This window comes from Lepisosteus platostomus, unplaced genomic scaffold, assembly GCF_059453375.1.
Source record: "Lepisosteus platostomus isolate fLepPlt1 unplaced genomic scaffold, fLepPlt1.hap1 Scaffold_84_H1, whole genome shotgun sequence".
NCBI classification, from domain to species: domain Eukaryota; kingdom Metazoa; phylum Chordata; class Actinopteri; order Semionotiformes; family Lepisosteidae; genus Lepisosteus; species Lepisosteus platostomus.
The window spans coordinates 102302-118590 of record NW_028291696.1 but is presented as its reverse complement, the minus strand read 5'-3'; the positions used below and the strand labels follow the sequence as shown (position 1 = coordinate 118590).

At 49.2% G+C, this 16289-nt stretch overlaps 14 non-coding genes across 14 annotated transcripts; 7 read left to right on the top strand and 7 right to left on the bottom strand.

Moving 5' to 3' along the window:
• The first annotated feature begins 733 nt into the window (after nucleotides 1-733).
• On the top strand, nucleotides 734-807 carry trnat-agu (transfer RNA threonine (anticodon AGU)). The gene has a single exon. It is a non-coding gene; the product is annotated as a tRNA-Thr (tRNA).
• A 5926-nt stretch (nucleotides 808-6733) lies between these two features.
• Nucleotides 6734-6805, top strand: trnad-guc (transfer RNA aspartic acid (anticodon GUC)). The gene has a single exon. It is a non-coding gene; the product is annotated as a tRNA-Asp (tRNA).
• A 634-nt stretch (nucleotides 6806-7439) lies between these two features.
• On the bottom strand, nucleotides 7440-7512 carry trnav-cac (transfer RNA valine (anticodon CAC)). Its single transcript has one exon. It is a non-coding gene; the product is annotated as a tRNA-Val (tRNA).
• Nucleotides 7513-7963: 451 nt separating this feature from the next.
• trnae-uuc (transfer RNA glutamic acid (anticodon UUC)) lies at nucleotides 7964-8035 on the bottom strand. Its single transcript has one exon. It is a non-coding gene; the product is annotated as a tRNA-Glu (tRNA).
• A 201-nt stretch (nucleotides 8036-8236) lies between these two features.
• Nucleotides 8237-8308, top strand: trnah-gug (transfer RNA histidin (anticodon GUG)). Its single transcript has one exon. It is a non-coding gene; the product is annotated as a tRNA-His (tRNA).
• Nucleotides 8309-8882: 574 nt separating this feature from the next.
• On the bottom strand, nucleotides 8883-8955 carry trnav-aac (transfer RNA valine (anticodon AAC)). Its single transcript has one exon. It is a non-coding gene; the product is annotated as a tRNA-Val (tRNA).
• Nucleotides 8956-10152: 1197 nt separating this feature from the next.
• trnad-guc (transfer RNA aspartic acid (anticodon GUC)) lies at nucleotides 10153-10224 on the top strand. The gene has a single exon. It is a non-coding gene; the product is annotated as a tRNA-Asp (tRNA).
• A 634-nt stretch (nucleotides 10225-10858) lies between these two features.
• Nucleotides 10859-10931, bottom strand: trnav-cac (transfer RNA valine (anticodon CAC)). Its single transcript has one exon. It is a non-coding gene; the product is annotated as a tRNA-Val (tRNA).
• Nucleotides 10932-11382: 451 nt separating this feature from the next.
• On the bottom strand, nucleotides 11383-11454 carry trnae-uuc (transfer RNA glutamic acid (anticodon UUC)). The gene has a single exon. It is a non-coding gene; the product is annotated as a tRNA-Glu (tRNA).
• A 201-nt stretch (nucleotides 11455-11655) lies between these two features.
• On the top strand, nucleotides 11656-11727 carry trnah-gug (transfer RNA histidin (anticodon GUG)). Its single transcript has one exon. It is a non-coding gene; the product is annotated as a tRNA-His (tRNA).
• A 1816-nt stretch (nucleotides 11728-13543) lies between these two features.
• Nucleotides 13544-13615, top strand: trnad-guc (transfer RNA aspartic acid (anticodon GUC)). Its single transcript has one exon. It is a non-coding gene; the product is annotated as a tRNA-Asp (tRNA).
• A 1158-nt stretch (nucleotides 13616-14773) lies between these two features.
• Nucleotides 14774-14845, bottom strand: trnae-uuc (transfer RNA glutamic acid (anticodon UUC)). The gene has a single exon. It is a non-coding gene; the product is annotated as a tRNA-Glu (tRNA).
• Nucleotides 14846-15046: 201 nt separating this feature from the next.
• trnah-gug (transfer RNA histidin (anticodon GUG)) lies at nucleotides 15047-15118 on the top strand. The gene has a single exon. It is a non-coding gene; the product is annotated as a tRNA-His (tRNA).
• A 574-nt stretch (nucleotides 15119-15692) lies between these two features.
• Nucleotides 15693-15765, bottom strand: trnav-aac (transfer RNA valine (anticodon AAC)). The gene has a single exon. It is a non-coding gene; the product is annotated as a tRNA-Val (tRNA).
• Nucleotides 15766-16289: the final 524 nt, after the last annotated feature.

Here is a 16289-nt window from a genome sequence, read left to right as displayed (position 1 = left end):
CGATATAATTATATTCATGTACCGCAACACAAGAATAGTACACGCTGTACATTGTCTGTCGATAATGTTTCTGTAGTGCTTTAGTGGGTTAGGTTCCTGACTTCCATGTCACACGGTCTATGATTGAATCCCATGGAACTATGACTTTATTTTTTAACAAACATTTCTTTGAAAAAATGAAACGTTTCCCTTGGTCAGAGATTAAATAAAACCTCACTTTTTTAGGTTTTACTGTGCAGAGTGAGGTTTTACCTCACTTTTTTTGAGCAGAAGGTTTACTGTGACCTGAGAAGGGCCGGCATCCAATCACGGTGGTAAATACACACAAGCTCTCACTCATCTGAGCTACACGGCTACCAAGATGATCTCGGGTGCGCCGAGCTGGTACGGAACATATTGAACTGATCGATGGCGAATTGTCTCTCAGACAGGCTTTTCACCTCTAAGCTCCCTGACTGACAGTGATCAGCTAGGTAGTGAAACAGTCAGCTGCTTCTAAGCCTTAAACAGCTGCATCTCGGCGCTTCCACGGATGAGATGATTTGAAAGCCGAACATCACCCATTGGGAACACCTTACTATCACTAGTTTAAGAGACTCTTAAGGTCTTGCAGAGGTGCCTGTCTAATAGCATGCGCTTTGCAAGCTATAGGTGTTTAGGCTGAGGCAGAATGCCTAACAAAATGTTTTTCTAAAGGTGTGTCCAAGTGGCTGCAAAAGGACAACACTCCCGGGGCACTGTGGCTTAGTTGGTTAAAGCGCCTGTCTAGTAAACAGGAGATCCTGGGTTCGAATCCCAGCGGTGCCTTCTTTGTTCTGTCTTCTTGAACAGTACTGGTCATTATGGACAACCGCCTACGGCTAGACTTAATTAAATGCAAGTATTCATTTCCTGTCTTTAACGCGACTTGTTTTTCTTAAAATGGATGCAACTTGCAAAACATGAAATACAAACCTTGCTAATCAGCGCTAGCGGCTGGCAAAAAAAAAAGAAGTCAGCAATGTTTTTTTCTTTAACCTTAACCCTACTAATGGAGAAGAGTTAAACGACCGAGTCTATGCAGCTTAAACGGTGCGCACGTCGGGTTCTTAGCTGGTAAATCACGCTCACCCCAGTCCTTAATCTTTTAAAGAGGATACAAAATTGAACCTAGTCGCCACATCACATACATCCTGTTCAATGATAAAAAGGTAACATCTATCCTCGCTCCAGACTAAATCTCACGTTGAGGGCATATTTTTTTTCACTTTACCGTGAGTCGGGCTCGGCTGCACAGAGGAGAGAGCAGACCAATGAGGTCACGGGGACAGGGGAGTCACACGCTGGTGGTTTGAATACGCGGAAGATCACTGAGGGATCCACAGTATATGGACCCTCCGTGCGCCATCAGTCCGCACTCCGGACTCTGAATCCTGCCATCCGAGTTAAGATCTCGGCGGAACCTGAGGCACAGTTCCTTCTTAAAACGTAATCTGGTGAGCATTTCTAGAATCGTACTTGTATAGATGCAGCCTTTAATGTGTTGCTAGGTTAAAATTGATGACTTCTTGTATTTCAGTAGGCAACTGCCCTCTTGATTTCGGATTTAATTTCTTTATTACAGGGGCGCTTTTATGATGACAGAGTCATGTTCAGGTACTTTGCTTGATTGAGGAAGCTCATTTCGGACTCTGTGATCTGCTCACCTGGAAAGGTCTGCTGTACTACTACAAGAGAGAAGTAGAGTCTGGAAGAAGGGACAATTTTATGATGCTTTGGAAGGTAATGTTTTTTTTTTCTTTGAAATCGAAATGAATCAGAATAGCAGTGCAAAAGACAAACTCTTTGGTTTGGTTTAAAGAGATATGGTTTTAAAACAGACAACATGTAGAAAACAGGTGTTTCTCACTTTTGGAAAAGAATGGACCGGGGGTAATATTTTACTAGTTGCAGGGCTGAGCTCACTGGGTTACAGTCCTGCAGTGTTACACCAGGTCCAGTGGCGCAATGGATAAGGCGTCTGATTACGAATCAGGAGATTGTAGGTTCGACTCTTACCTGGCTCGGGTCATTTTTAAACACATCGGGCTGCTCCCTAAGTAGTCTGTGCTACTTACTGCATTGTAATCGTACCCAGTAAGAGATTTCCTTCATGTAAATGAACTGCACCTGACAGCTTTAGAAAAACACCTGGGCTCAGTACGGTGCTGAGAGCTCAGCGTTGCTGTTCTAATTAGCACGCACTGCATCGGCTATGAGCCCGAACCTTTCAATTATTCCGATCAGTAAGTCAACACGTAGTCCACATGAACGGTAGAAATATTCTCTTGTCTGTCTCTTGTTTGTATAGAACTGAATGTCCCTGACAATGTACTGTTAGTTTTAATTGAAGAACGGCATTTGTGTTCAAATATACCAGACAAGTTTATGTAACTGCTCATGCGACACTCAGTTGTAATTAGTCAAGAAATAAAGTCGAACAACAGCTGCGGGTTTGATTCTGAACGTATCAGATTGCAGCGCCTTTTACTTCCATTGACAAATGATAGAGATTCGAAGAGAGATCCTTCAGACCAGCAAGCAAACCCACGGCTATTTCGGTTTTCTATCTAGGCAACGTTGGTGTTTGCAATAGCATACATGAAAGCGTGATGCAATTTCTGTGGCTACATTTGTTGCACGTCATGCACAGTAAGAGTGTTTCTAACACCAAATAAAAAGTCAACAATTAGCGATCACGCCTTCTCCTCAGTTAACCCACTGAAACCCTTGCTGTTAACAGTTCTTTACTGCGTGCTTTACCAGCACCTACATATCGTGTCGGTTCTTTCAGCTTTATTCATTAGGTTTTCAAAGGCATAAGCAGAGCACCAGAGGTGCGAAGGCAAAGTGTGTGGTTATCTGAAGAATTGATGTCCATGGCAGCAGGTCCAAGCGATTTCGCGTTGTTATAGTACCAGGAAAGGAGAAGCGGCACTTCGCCTCTGCCGCGCAGGCACAAGGCGACATGCGGCAGACGCCGGAGTCGGCAGGTTTCGAACCTGCGCGGGGAGTCCCCAACGCATTTCGATCCCATCGCCTTAAACACTCGAGCACGACAAATGCGAGCTCGCCGCCGCCGCATTCCTCCTATAATCAAACACGGACTGCGAGGTGGCTGCGGATACCTTTTTAAAGTTGCTCTCCGTTAAAAAAAAAAAACCTTTCACAAGATACGTGCCGGCAGACAGACACACCTCAGAGGGTTTAAGGCTGGCTTCACGTTCAAATGATAAAGTCCCCCCGTCCGGATGTCAAAATGCAACTTTGGCAGACAGAACAAACATCAACAAACCACAAATGTGGACAAGGATTTTACAAGCTGCACCACACTGCACTTTCAAAAGCATTTACGTTCGTGTTAGACGCAGGACTTGCCTTTGATTTGCGCGCTTACGAACGTCATGGAAAACGAAACAAAACTAAAGCCCTCAGCTCCTGCACGTGATTATAATGGCGTTACGTGTCGAAGCAGTAATTTACGTCATCCTACCACTGCAACACGGGGAATAGAGAGAAATGAGCACACGCTACGAATCGTCTCAATCACTCCCTAGAGTCGTAAGGCGCATTGAAGGGTGCACCCCCATCATTAATCGTTGCGCCTCTGTGAAAGGAAAGCTCTTGGGCAGTCTTTGAAACAGCTCGGATGAAACACTTGATTGCTTCCATGTGCATCTGGAGCCCACCCAGTGGGCAAAAGACGTATAATATACGTCTATTAAACGCATACCTTATACGTCTAAATGTGGTCTACAATTCGTCTAGAATGAAATTCTAATATACGTCTAAAGTTATACGTCAATTATACGTCTATGTTTAGACGTTCATTATACATAAATGGTTGGAGTTCTATTATACGGATAAATTTAGAGGACTATTATACATATATGGTTGGAGTTCCGGATAACTTTAGAGGTCTATTATACGGATAACTTTAGAGGACTATTATACGTATATGGTTAGAGGTCTATTATACGTATAACTTTAGAGGTCTATTATACGTATATGGTTAGAGGTCTATTATACGTATAACTTTAGAGGTCTATTATACGTATATGGGTAGAGGTCTATTATACATCAAAGATAGATTTTATAGGTGTAGAAACAAGTAAACCAAGCCAATGATTAGATTTAGAAATGTATTCTGAAAATACACATTCACACCTGAAACATATGTATTTCAAATTATACATTGTATACAATCAATCAACAATCAACATATGGGCAATAATCATAAAAAAAACACAACTAGTCTTAAACTTCAGCTACAAATTCTGGTAACATGGCAATATACAGTATAGTAATGACAAACACAAAACTAATTACATTAACACACTAACTCAAAACCACATTTTGATTCAAATATACATTTTAAAATGTACAACTTCTATATTTCCAAGAAAAAAAAATATTACAATGGAAGTTAAGATGATTTTTTTCCACTATTTGCAAACCCTGTCTAATTGTCCTAACAGTTAGAACCAAAAACCTATTATTTTCAGTGTCCAGATCTCCTGGCCCCCTGTCTTTCATATGCATTCTTCAAGTAACACATTGCATGCTCCTTTATTTCTTTTTCTGTTGATGTAGGGTGGGACTTCAGCACCGCAGCTAGGAGAAAATTATATAATATTACTTCCCAAATAAATGATGATTAATATCTTCTTTAGTATAATCTAAAAAGTGAACGGTTTACTAAGCTCAAAACTGAAATAAATGTATAAAATTTGGCTTGCATCATAGCAGTTGAGCAATAAAGTCTGTCCTAATTAAAGAGTACCCAAAGTTTGAAAGTACAACATAGAATAAGAATAGAGAAACGGCAAAACGATTTTGTGTCATCTTCCCCATTCACACTATTTTATGTGCCATTTTTTGCTTATTCACGTACTATTTTAATCAAAATAATATTAAGAAAGATCTGTATGTATTCAGATAGTATTATTATTGTTCATACTTACTCGTCAAAAGAGGATTGCTGAGATATTTGCGGATATACTTCTACGTTTGAAAAACGTGTCCAAAATTGTGACCAACGAATACTAGCAATGCATTGTGGTATATAACCGGAAAATATGTTGGGTTCGATATTTTCTCAACGTATGCGTTTATTAATGTTGTCGATATTATGGTTGAAATATAACATTGATAATACATCGCGGCTATGTGCCCCCTGCTATGAGCTGATGTGCAATTTTAACGCATGTAGTTAGTAAGGATCGGTCACTGTTGTATGGTATTATATATAATGACATTATGGAATAGGATGGGGACAGGCCTGGCATCACGGGGGGAGGGGGGAATGTTGCCCCTTCAGTTTTGGGCAAAAAGATTTACCTAACTTAATTTGCGCCCTAAAAAAATAGTTGTACTTTGTCAATGGTCAGACAACACTAAATGACAGGAACAGTCACTCAGTCTGTTTGATGGGCAGGAGGGCTATCCGTCCAGGAACTGCACATATCAGTGTCGTTATTGAGTGTCAACATTACGATCCTGTTTGCTCAGGTGGACCGATTCCTTGCAGTAGTTTATCATTATACTTAAAATCGTTATATAACTAGGACTAGTTATAGCAGTCTGTGCTTTCTGTTGGTTTTACAACATTTTTTCTTAACGATTCAGAACGTCCATGTAGCTGCAAAAATGAACGCTTATGGTACTTTTCGCTCCAGGCAATACTCTCCAGTGAGAGTGACGAAAAATGTGAAACTGAACTTCATCGCAAATACCAGATTGCTAGTCGATATCTTCTATCATAAAGCACTAATTAATGGCATAGCTGCGAGATTTCATTTGGGTAGCTGCACCGTACAGCTCCGTTTCAACCGAAATATCACCCCCGCTCAGAATTTCAGACGCCCCCCTACAGATTTTTCCCCGGGCACCGCGCACTGATGGGGGACGGGGTTTCCAGGAAATGGTATCAACTTTTCTCAAGAAAATAAAAATAGAAACTCTATAGGCACTCAAACATTTTACTGTTTTTTTTCAGGCAGGTGGCAAGACCCCTCCGCAAAACCCTTGTATGCCAAGCTGTGGGCATTGATTCGTCGAATATACGTATATTCACGGCGAAAATACGGCTATACGTATATATACGTCGCCTCGACGTATAATCAACGTCGAATTGCAACCGTAAAATCGACGACATTAATAAACGCATATATAACGTCGAAAACACATCTAACACTAGGAGTATACGGCACTCTGCACAGTGTACGAAGTAAATTATTTTCGCAGTAATTAATTTACACGTGTATAATAAATATAGTAAATATAATTAATTACTGCGAAAATAATTTACTTCGTACACTGTGCAGAGTGCTGTATACTCCTAGTGTTAGATGTGTTTTCGACGTTATATATGCGTTTATTAATGTTTATTTCACAGTGTCGTGCACCTTTTCATTGCTCTCGCTTTCAGAGCCTCCGCACGGCACACGACTCGACATCAGGAAGCACATTGAAGTGAAAGCAGGGAGCGCTGCAACATGCACTGTGCAGATCCCGCCACACTAAGAGGTATATAAGCGTCAAAGGCAAGTCATTCCGAGTTGGTCGTTTGTGTTTTCCGTTCAGACGCGAAATGCTGAAATGATCTCTCGGCTCCTCGGTTGTCATTTCTGCTCCGTAAAGGAATCACAGCACGCGTCGCCTTCCAGCACGCTGGGTCGGGACACGATGCCGGGGGTCGGAGCGTGTGATGTCTTCCTCGTTAGTATAGTGGCAAGTATCCCCGCCTGTCACGCGGGAGACCGGGGTTCGATTCCCCGACGGGGAGTAGCTTTTCTTTTACCTCCTTAGAGAAAGGACTGCCTTTCACTTCTCTGTTTTCTAACACAGCGTCGTGCACCTTTTCATTGCTCTCGCTTTCAGAGCCTCCGCACGGCACAAGACTCGACATCAGGAAGCACATTGAAGTGAAAGCAGGGAGCGCTGCGACATGCACTGTGCAGATCCCGCCACACTAAGAGGTGAGTGGGTCTGTTCGATGCACAAAGAACGCTTTGATAAGCGTCAAAGGCAAATCATTCCGAGTTGGTCGTTTGTGTTTTCCGTTCAGACGCGAAATGCTGAAATGATCTCTCGGCTCCTCGGTTGTCATTTCTGCTCCGTAAAGGAATCACAGCACGAGTCGGCTTCCAGCACGGTGGGTCGGGACACGATGCCGGGGGTCGGAGAGAGTGATGTCTTCCTCGTTAGTATAGGACCTGTCACGTGGACCTGTCACCTGTCCCCACCTGTCACGCGGGAGACCGGGGTACATCAGGACGCGCATTGAAGTGAAAGCAGGATGCGCTGCGACATGCACTGTGCAGATCCCGCCACACTAAGAGGTGAGTGGGTCTGTTCGATCACAGCGCTAGGCGAATCCCCAATCCCCTTTTGTGCGTGGCGACAGAAGAAGTCTGGTCTGTTTCCGCCCGGTTTCGATCCGGGGACCTTTCGCGTGTGAGGCGAACGTGATAACCACTACACTACGGAAACTGTGGTCAGATGTGCCCAGCGGCCCAGTGCTGAGCTTCGCCAATGCGATTCAGCTGCTTCCAGTGCCTTTATTGGGGTGCGCTGATGGACCGTGCTCTCTCTCCAGAGACCAGCACGCCTGTCATGGACGGAGCAGGAAAGACGGCGCCACATTCTACAGCCCTCTCCACGCAATCGACGAAATCGGGCTACTGAAGTGGAGAAAATCGCCTCTCCAGAAAGTGCAAATATCATCTTGGAGAGTATAAATCCTATTGCCGAAGGTCAGCCCTGTCTACCAGAGTGACCCTCCCACCTCCTGCAGCGATGGTCAGCTCGTCTCACACGCGAGAAGTTTCGGCTGGAAACAAGCGCCCCCTCTTCTCGCACGTTTTGCACGTTGAGTAGTTTTAATGCGGCTCCTTCGTACACAGTGCTGATCTTTTGGAAAGCAGGAGGCAAAATTGACACGTTCCCATACCGGGAGTCGAACCCGGGCCGCCTGGGTGAAAACCAGGAATCCTAACCGCTAGACCATATGGGAGTGCACAACCCTGCTGTTCCGGGCATCATGCAAGCAAACTACATAAATATGAGAAAACACGCAAGAGAGTTGTCACTCAGAGTGTCGAAGGGTCGATGTATACTGGGGCTCAGTTGAAATGCAACGTCAGGACTTTCCCGAATTATGTCACACGAAGAGAGCACAGCCTTTTCCGCCCTGCCACGTGTGTATCGGTAACTCGCCGTGATCGTATAGTGGTCAGTACTTTGCGTTGTGGCCGCAACAACCCCGGTTCGAATCCGGGTCACGGCAGAATAGGGGCGTCTGCTTTTACTACTTGCACGAATGAAGGCAAAAAAAAGCCAATTGATGTGAACGAACGGCGCTTTACAGAGGAGTACTGCCTGACTGGATCGTTGATGAACGACAGAGACCACTCCGACCTCTTCTCGGGTTTCTTCAATGACTTACTAAGGATCTTCTTCACATTCGCCCATGCAGGGGAAGCCAGTTACACCAAAGCAAACGCAGGAAAGTGCAATTCAAGCAGAGTCCAGGAGGGACTTGTTTACACCGAGAGTGGTCGGAGAATGGAACAATGCGCCTAGCCCTGTTGCTGGAGCCGATTCTTGATGAGATCTTGGGCTCACTAAGAAGCCCCCGCTGGATGCTAATCTTTCTGTTGTTCTTGCAGGTCCTGCGCTGCTTTTGAGCCGACAGAGCTCGTCCTGATCTGTCGGCACAGCCCAATTGCAAATGATCGGCTCCGCATACAGAAGGAACGTGCGTTTGGTACAAGAGTGCATGAAGGCACCTGAAATACATTGGGAACAAATGACCGGTCGCTCAATACCTTTGTGAAGTACAGGAGCGTGCAAAACGAGGCTGTTTCCGCCCGGTCTCGAACCGGGGACCTTTCGCGTGTTAGGCGAACGTGATAGCCGCTACACCACGGAAACCTGCAGGGACTGCTGCTGGTGTCTCGCTTGCGTTTCGGGCTGAGAAAGGGACGCGTCACTTTAGGCAGGGGGCGCTGGAGAGAGGAACAAAGGGCGCGATGAAACAAAACACCGAAACCCGGGATCTTTAGATCTTCAGTCTAACGCTCTCCCAGCTGAGCTATTTCGGCGGTGCACAGAGCCCACAGCCACCTGCTCCAGCCTTCCTGTGTTGCGGCATGAGCGCACCAAGAGTAGCGGGAGAGTGTTGCAGGAACGTCACTCAGAAGGAAAGCCACCCAGGTGCGCCCTCTGAGCTCTGTCCAGCGCATCTTCCTCGCATGGACTCCTGCCTGCGACGGGCAGGAAACAATTAGCAAGAACAGAACAACACCCCATGGGTGTCTCATGACCACACCTTAGGTTGTGACACGTGCAGGTGTGAGGGGTTGCCGGGCTACTTTGGAGCAGAGCTTGGGCGGAGGGAGGGCGGGAAAGCAGACAAAGAGGTGACACCTCAAGGTCTGCACGATCACAGCTCTCCGCCGCCCCAGGCTTCCGCTCGATAAGCTGCTGGACACACTCGCCCCTCCTCACACAGACCGTGGAAAAGCCCCCGAGTCGGAGGGCTCTCTCTTCCTCCCAGGAGCTCTTGGACACGACGCACAGACAGGGTGCGGGGAGCCGCCGCCTGCAAACACGGCTCCAGGCAGGACTCCACTCCGTAGGAGCCGCAGAGCAGAGGAGATGGGGGCAGCTTAGCTCCTGTGCAGAGACCTGAGCTGCTGTTGCTGCAGACGCTGTCTTTTCTGCACTCGGGGTAGGAGTGAATGTTGAGTTGCCCTTAGAAATGAAGCAGAGTACTTCAACGGCACGGGTGTGTGTGTGTGCGTGCGCCCTGGTGATTCTGGGAGACAGATCGAACCTGGGCTAAAAGAGAGGAGGCTTAGCCCTCTTCCATTTGCTACTTCAAAGTTGTACAACCCATTTGTATTTGCTAGGCGGCGCAGTTTATCGTGCACAAAGAACGCTTTGAAAAGCGTCCAAAGCAAGTCATTCCGAGTTGGTCGTTTGTGTTTTCCGTTCAGACGCGAAATGCTGAAATGATCTCTCGGCTCCTCGGTTGTCATTTCTGCTCCGTAAAGGAATCACAGCACGCGTCGCCTTCCAGCACGCTGGGTCGGGACACGATGCCGGGGGTCGGAGCGTGTGATGTCTTCCTCGTTAGTATAGTGGCAAGTATCCCCGCCTGTCACGCGGGAGACCGGGGTTCGATTCCCCGACGGGGAGTAGCTTTTCTTTTACCTCCTTAGAGAAAGGACTGCCTTTCACTTCTCTGTTTTCTAACACAGCGTCGTGCACCTTTTCATTGCTCTCGCTTTCAGAGCCTCCGCACGGCACAAGACTCGACATCAGGAAGCACATTGAAGTGAAAGCAGGGAGCGCTGCGACATGCACTGTGCAGATCCCGCCACACTAAGAGGTGAGTGGGTCTGTTCGATGCACAAAGAACGCTTTGATAAGCGTCAAAGGCAAATCATTCCGAGTTGGTCGTTTGTGTTTTCCGTTCAGACGCGAAATGCTGAAATGATCTCTCGGCTCCTCGGTTGTCATTTCTGCTCCGTAAAGGAATCACAGCACGAGTCGGCTTCCAGCACGGTGGGTCGGGACACGATGCCGGGGGTCGGAGAGAGTGATGTCTTCCTCGTTAGTATAGGACCTGTCACGTGGACCTGTCACCTGTCCCCACCTGTCACGCGGGAGACCGGGGTACATCAGGACGCGCATTGAAGTGAAAGCAGGATGCGCTGCGACATGCACTGTGCAGATCCCGCCACACTAAGAGGTGAGTGGGTCTGTTCGATCACAGCGCTAGGCGAATCCCCAATCCCCTTTTGTGCGTGGCGACAGAAGAAGTCTGGTCTGTTTCCGCCCGGTTTCGATCCGGGGACCTTTCGCGTGTGAGGCGAACGTGATAACCACTACACTACGGAAACTGTGGTCAGATGTGCCCAGCGGCCCAGCGCTGAGCTTCGCCAATGCGATTCAGCTGCTTCCAGTGCCTTTATTGGGGTGCGCTGATGGACCGTGCTCTCTCTCCAGAGACCAGCACGCCTGTCATGGACGGAGCAGGAAAGACGGCGCCACATTCTACAGCCCTCTCCACGCAATCGACGAAATCGGGCTACTGAAGTGGAGAAAATCGCCTCTCCAGAAAGTGCAAATATCATCTTGGAGAGTATAAATCCTATTGCCGAAGGTCAGCCCTGTCTACCAGAGTGACCCTCCCACCTCCTGCAGCGATGGTCAGCTCGTCTCACACGCGAGAAGTTTCGGCTGGAAACAAGCGCCCCCTCTTCTCGCACGTTTTGCACGTTGAGTAGTTTTAATGCGGCTCCTTCGTACACAGTGCTGATCTTTTGGAAAGCAGGAGGCAAAATTGACACGTTCCCATACCGGGAGTCGAACCCGGGCCGCCTGGGTGAAAACCAGGAATCCTAACCGCTAGACCATATGGGAGTGCACAACCCTGCTGTTCCGGGCATCATGCAAGCAAACTACATAAATATGAGAAAACACGCAAGAGAGTTGTCACTCAGAGTGTCGAAGGGTCGATGTATACTGGGGCTCAGTTGAAATGCAACGTCAGGACTTTCCCGAATTATGTCACACGAAGAGAGCACAGCCTTTTCCGCCCTGCCACGTGTGTATCGGTAACTCGCCGTGATCGTATAGTGGTCAGTACTTTGCGTTGTGGCCGCAACAACCCCGGTTCGAATCCGGGTCACGGCAGAATAGGGGCGTCTGCTTTTACTACTTGCACGAATGAAGGCAAAAAAAAGCCAATTGATGTGAACGAACGGCGCTTTACAGAGGAGTACTGCCTGACTGGATCGTTGATGAACGACAGAGACCACTCCGACCTCTTCTCGGGTTTCTTCAATGACTTACTAAGGATCTTCTTCACATTCGCCCATGCAGGGGAAGCCAGTTACACCAAAGCAAACGCAGGAAAGTGCAATTCAAGCAGAGACCAGGAGGGACTTGTTTACACCGAGAGTGGTCGGAGAATGGAACAATGCGCCCAGCCCTGTTGCTGGAGCCGATTCTTGATGAGATCTTGGGCTCACTAAGAAGCCCCCGCTGGATGCTAATCTTTCTGTTGTTCTTGCAGGTCCTGCGCTGCTTTTGAGCCGACAGAGCTCGTCCTGATCTGTCGGCACAGCCCAATTGCAAATGATCGGCTCCGCATACAGAAGGAACGTGCGTTTGGTACAAGAGTGCATGAAGGTACCGGAAATACATTGGGAACAAATGACCGGTCGCTCAATACCTCTGTGAAGTACAGAAGCGTGCAAAACGAGGCTGTTTCCGCCCGGTCTCGAACCGGGGACCTTTCGCGTGTTAGGCAAACGTGATAGCCGCTACACCACGGAAACCTGCAGGGACTGCTGCTGGTGTCTCACTTGCGTTTCGGGCTGAGAAAGGGACGCGTCACTTTAGGCAGGGGGCGCTGGAGAGAGGAACAAAGGGCGCGATGAAACAAAACACCGAAACCCGGGATCTTTAGATCTTCAGTCTAACGCTCTCCCAGCTGAGCTATTTCGGCGGTGCACAGAGCCCACAGCCACCTGCTCCAGCCTTCCTGTGTTGCGGCATGAGCGCACCAAGAGTAGCGGGAGAGTGTTGCAGGAACGTCACTCAGAAGGAAAGCCACCCAGGTGCGCCCTCTGAGCTCTGTCCAGCGCATCTTCCTCGCATGGACTCCTGCCTGCGACGGGCAGGAAACAATTAGCAAGAACAGAACAACACCCCATGGGTGTCTCATGACCACACCTTAGGTTGTGACACGTGCAGGTGTGAGGGGTTGCCGGGCTACTTTGGAGCAGAGCTTGGGCGGAGGGAGGGCGGGAAAGCAGACAAAGAGGTGACACCTCAAGGTCTGCACGATCACAGCTCTCCGCCGCCCCAGGCTTCTGCTCGATAAGCTGCTGGACACACCCGCCCCTCCTCACACAGACCGTGGAAAAGCCCCCGAGTCGGAGGGCTCTCTCTTCCTCCCAGGAGCTCTTGGACACGACGCACAGACAGGGTGCGGGGAGCCGCCGCCTGCAAACACGGCTCCAGGCAGGACTCCACTCCGTAGGAGCCGCAGAGCAGAGGAGATGGGGGCAGCTTAGCTCCTGTGCAGAGACCTGAGCTGCTGTTGCTGCAGACGCTGTCTTTTCTGCACTCGGGGTAGGAGTGAATGTTGAGTTGCCCTTAGAAATGAAGCAGAGTACTTCAACGGCACGGGTGTGTGTGTGTGCGTGCGCCCTGGTGATTCTGGGAGACAGATCGAACCTGGGCTAAAAGAGAGGAGGCTTAGCCCTCTTCCATTTGTATCTGCTAGGCGGCGCAGTTGTCGTGCACAAAGAACGCTTTGAAAAGCGTCCAAAGCAAGTCATTCCGAGTTGGTCGTTTGTGTTTTCCGTTCAGACGCGAAATGCTGAAATGATCTCTCGGCTCCTCGGTTGTCATTTCTGCTCCGTAAAGGAATCACAGCACGCGTCGCCTTCCAGCACGCTGGGTCGGGACACGATGCCGGGGGTCGGAGCGTGTGATGTCTTCCTCGTTAGTATAGTGGCAAGTATCCCCGCCTGTCACGCGGGAGACCGGGGTTCGATTCCCCGACGGGGAGTAGCTTTTCTTTTACCTCCTTAGAGAAAGGACTGCCTTTCACTTCTCTGTTTTCTAACACAGCGTCGTGCACCTTTTCATTGCTCTCGCTTTCAGAGTCTCCGCACGGCACACGACTCGACATCAGGAAGCACATTGAAGTGAAAGCAGGGAGCGCTGCGACATGCACTGTGCAGATCCCGCCACACTAAGAGGTGAGTGGGTCTGTTCGATGCACAAAGAACGCTTTGATAAGCGTCAAAGGCAAATCATTCCGAGTTGGTCGTTTGTGTTTTCCGTTCAGACGCGAAATGCTGAAATGATCTCTCGGCTCCTCGGTTGTCATTTCTGCTCCGTAAAGGAATCACAGCACGAGTCGGCTTCCAGCACGGTGGGTCGGGACACGATGCCGGGGGTCGGAGAGAGTGATGTCTTCCTCGTTAGTATAGGACCTGTCACGTGGACCTGTCACCTGTCCCCACCTGTCACGCGGGAGACCGGGGTACATCAGGACGCGCATTGAAGTGAAAGCAGGATGCGCTGCGACATGCACTGTGCAGATCCCGCCACACTAAGAGGTGAGTGGGTCTGTTCGATCACAGCACTAGGCGAATCCCCAATCCCCTTTTGTGCGTGGCGACAGAAGAAGTCTGGTCTGTTTCCACCCGGTTTCGATCCGGGGATCTTTCGCGTGTGAGGCGAACGTGATAACCACTACACTACGGAAACTGTGGTCAGATGTGCCCAGCGGCCCAGTGCTGAGCTTCGCCAATGCGATTCAGCTGCTTCCAGTGCCTTTATTGGGGTGCGCTGATGGACCGTGCTCTCTCTCCAGAGACCAGCACGCCTGTCATGGACGGAGCAGGAAAGACGGCGCCACATTCTACAGCCCTCTCCACGCAATCGACGAAATCGGGCTACTGAAGTGGAGAAAATCGCCTCTCCAGAAAGTGCAAATATCATCTTGGAGAGTATAAATCCTATTGCCAAAGGTCAGCCCTGTCTACCAGAGTGACCCTCCCACCTCCTGCAGCGATGGTCAGCTCGTCTCACACGCGAGAAGTTTCGGCTGGAAACAAGCGCCCCCTCTTCTCGCACGTTTTGCACGTTGAGTAGTTTTAATGCGGCTCCTTCGTACACAGTGCTGATCTTTTGGAAAGCAGGAGGCAAAATTGACACGTTCCCATACCGGGAGTCGAACCCGGGCCGCCTGGGTGAAAACCAGGAATCCTAACCGCTAGACCATATAGGAGTGCACAACCCTGCTGTTCCGGGCATCATGCAAGCAAACTACATAAATATGAGAAAACACGCAAGAGAGTTGTCACTCAGAGTGTCGAAGGGTCGATGTATACTGGGGCTCAGTTGAAATGCAACGTCAGGACTTTCCCGAATTATGTCACACGAAGAGAGCACAGCCTTTTCTGCCCTGCCACGTGTGTATCGGTAACTCGCCGTGATCGTATAGTGGTCAGTACTTTGCGTTGTGGCCGCAACAACCCCGGTTCGAATCCGGGTCACGGCAGAATAGGGGAGTCTGCTTTTACTACTTGCACGAATGAAGGCAAAAAAAAGCCAATTGATGTGAACGAACGGCGCTTTACAGAGGAGTACTGCCTGACTGGATCGTTGATGAACGACAGAGACCACTCCGACCTCTTCTCGGGTTTCTTCAATGACTTACTAAGGATCTTCTTCACATTCGCCCATGCAGGGGAAGCCAGTTACACCAAAGCAAACGTAGGAAAGTGCAATTCAAGCAGAGACCAGGAGGGACTTGTTTACACCAAGAGTGGTCGGAGAATGGAACAATGCGCCCAGCCCTGTTGCTGGAGCCGATTCTTGATGAGATCTTGGGCTCACTAAGAAGCCCCCGCTGGATGCTAATCTTTCTGTTGTTCTTGCAGGTCCTGCGCTGCTATTGAGCCGACAGAGCTCGTCCTGATCTGTCGGCACAGCCCAATTGCAAATGATCGGCTCCGCATACAGAAGGAACGTGCGTTTGGTACAAGAGTGCATGAAGGCACCGAAAATACATTGGGAACAAATGACCGGTCGCTCAATACCTCTGTGAAGTACAGGAGCGTGCAAAACGAGGCTGTTTCCACCCGGTCTCGAACCGGGGACCTTTCGCGTGTTAGGCGAACGTGATAGCCGCTACACCACGGAAACCTGCAGGGACTGTTGCTGCTTGCGTTTCGGGCTGAGAAAGGGACGCGTCACTTTAGGCAGGTGGCGCTGGAGAGAGGAACAAAGGGCGCGATGAAACAAAACACCGAAACCCGGGATCTTTAGATCTTCAGTCTAACGCTCTCCCAGCTGAGCTATTTCGGCGGTGCACAGAGCCCACAGCCACCTGCTTCAGCCTTCCTGTGTTGCGGCATGAGCGCACCAAGAGTAGCGGGAGAGTGTTGCAGGAACGTCACTCAGAAGGAAAGCCACCCAGGTGCGCCCTCTGAGCTCTGTCCAGCGCATCTTCCTCGCATGGACTCCTGCCTGCGACGGGCAGGAAACAATTAGCAAGAACAGAACAACACCCCATGGGTGTCTCATGACCACACCTTAGGTTGTGACACGTGCAGGTGTGAGGGGTTGCCGGGCTACTTTGGAGCAGAGCTTGGGCGGAGGGAGGGCGGGAAAGCAGACAAAGAGGTGACACCTCAAGGTCTGCACGATCACAGCTCTCCGCCGCCTCA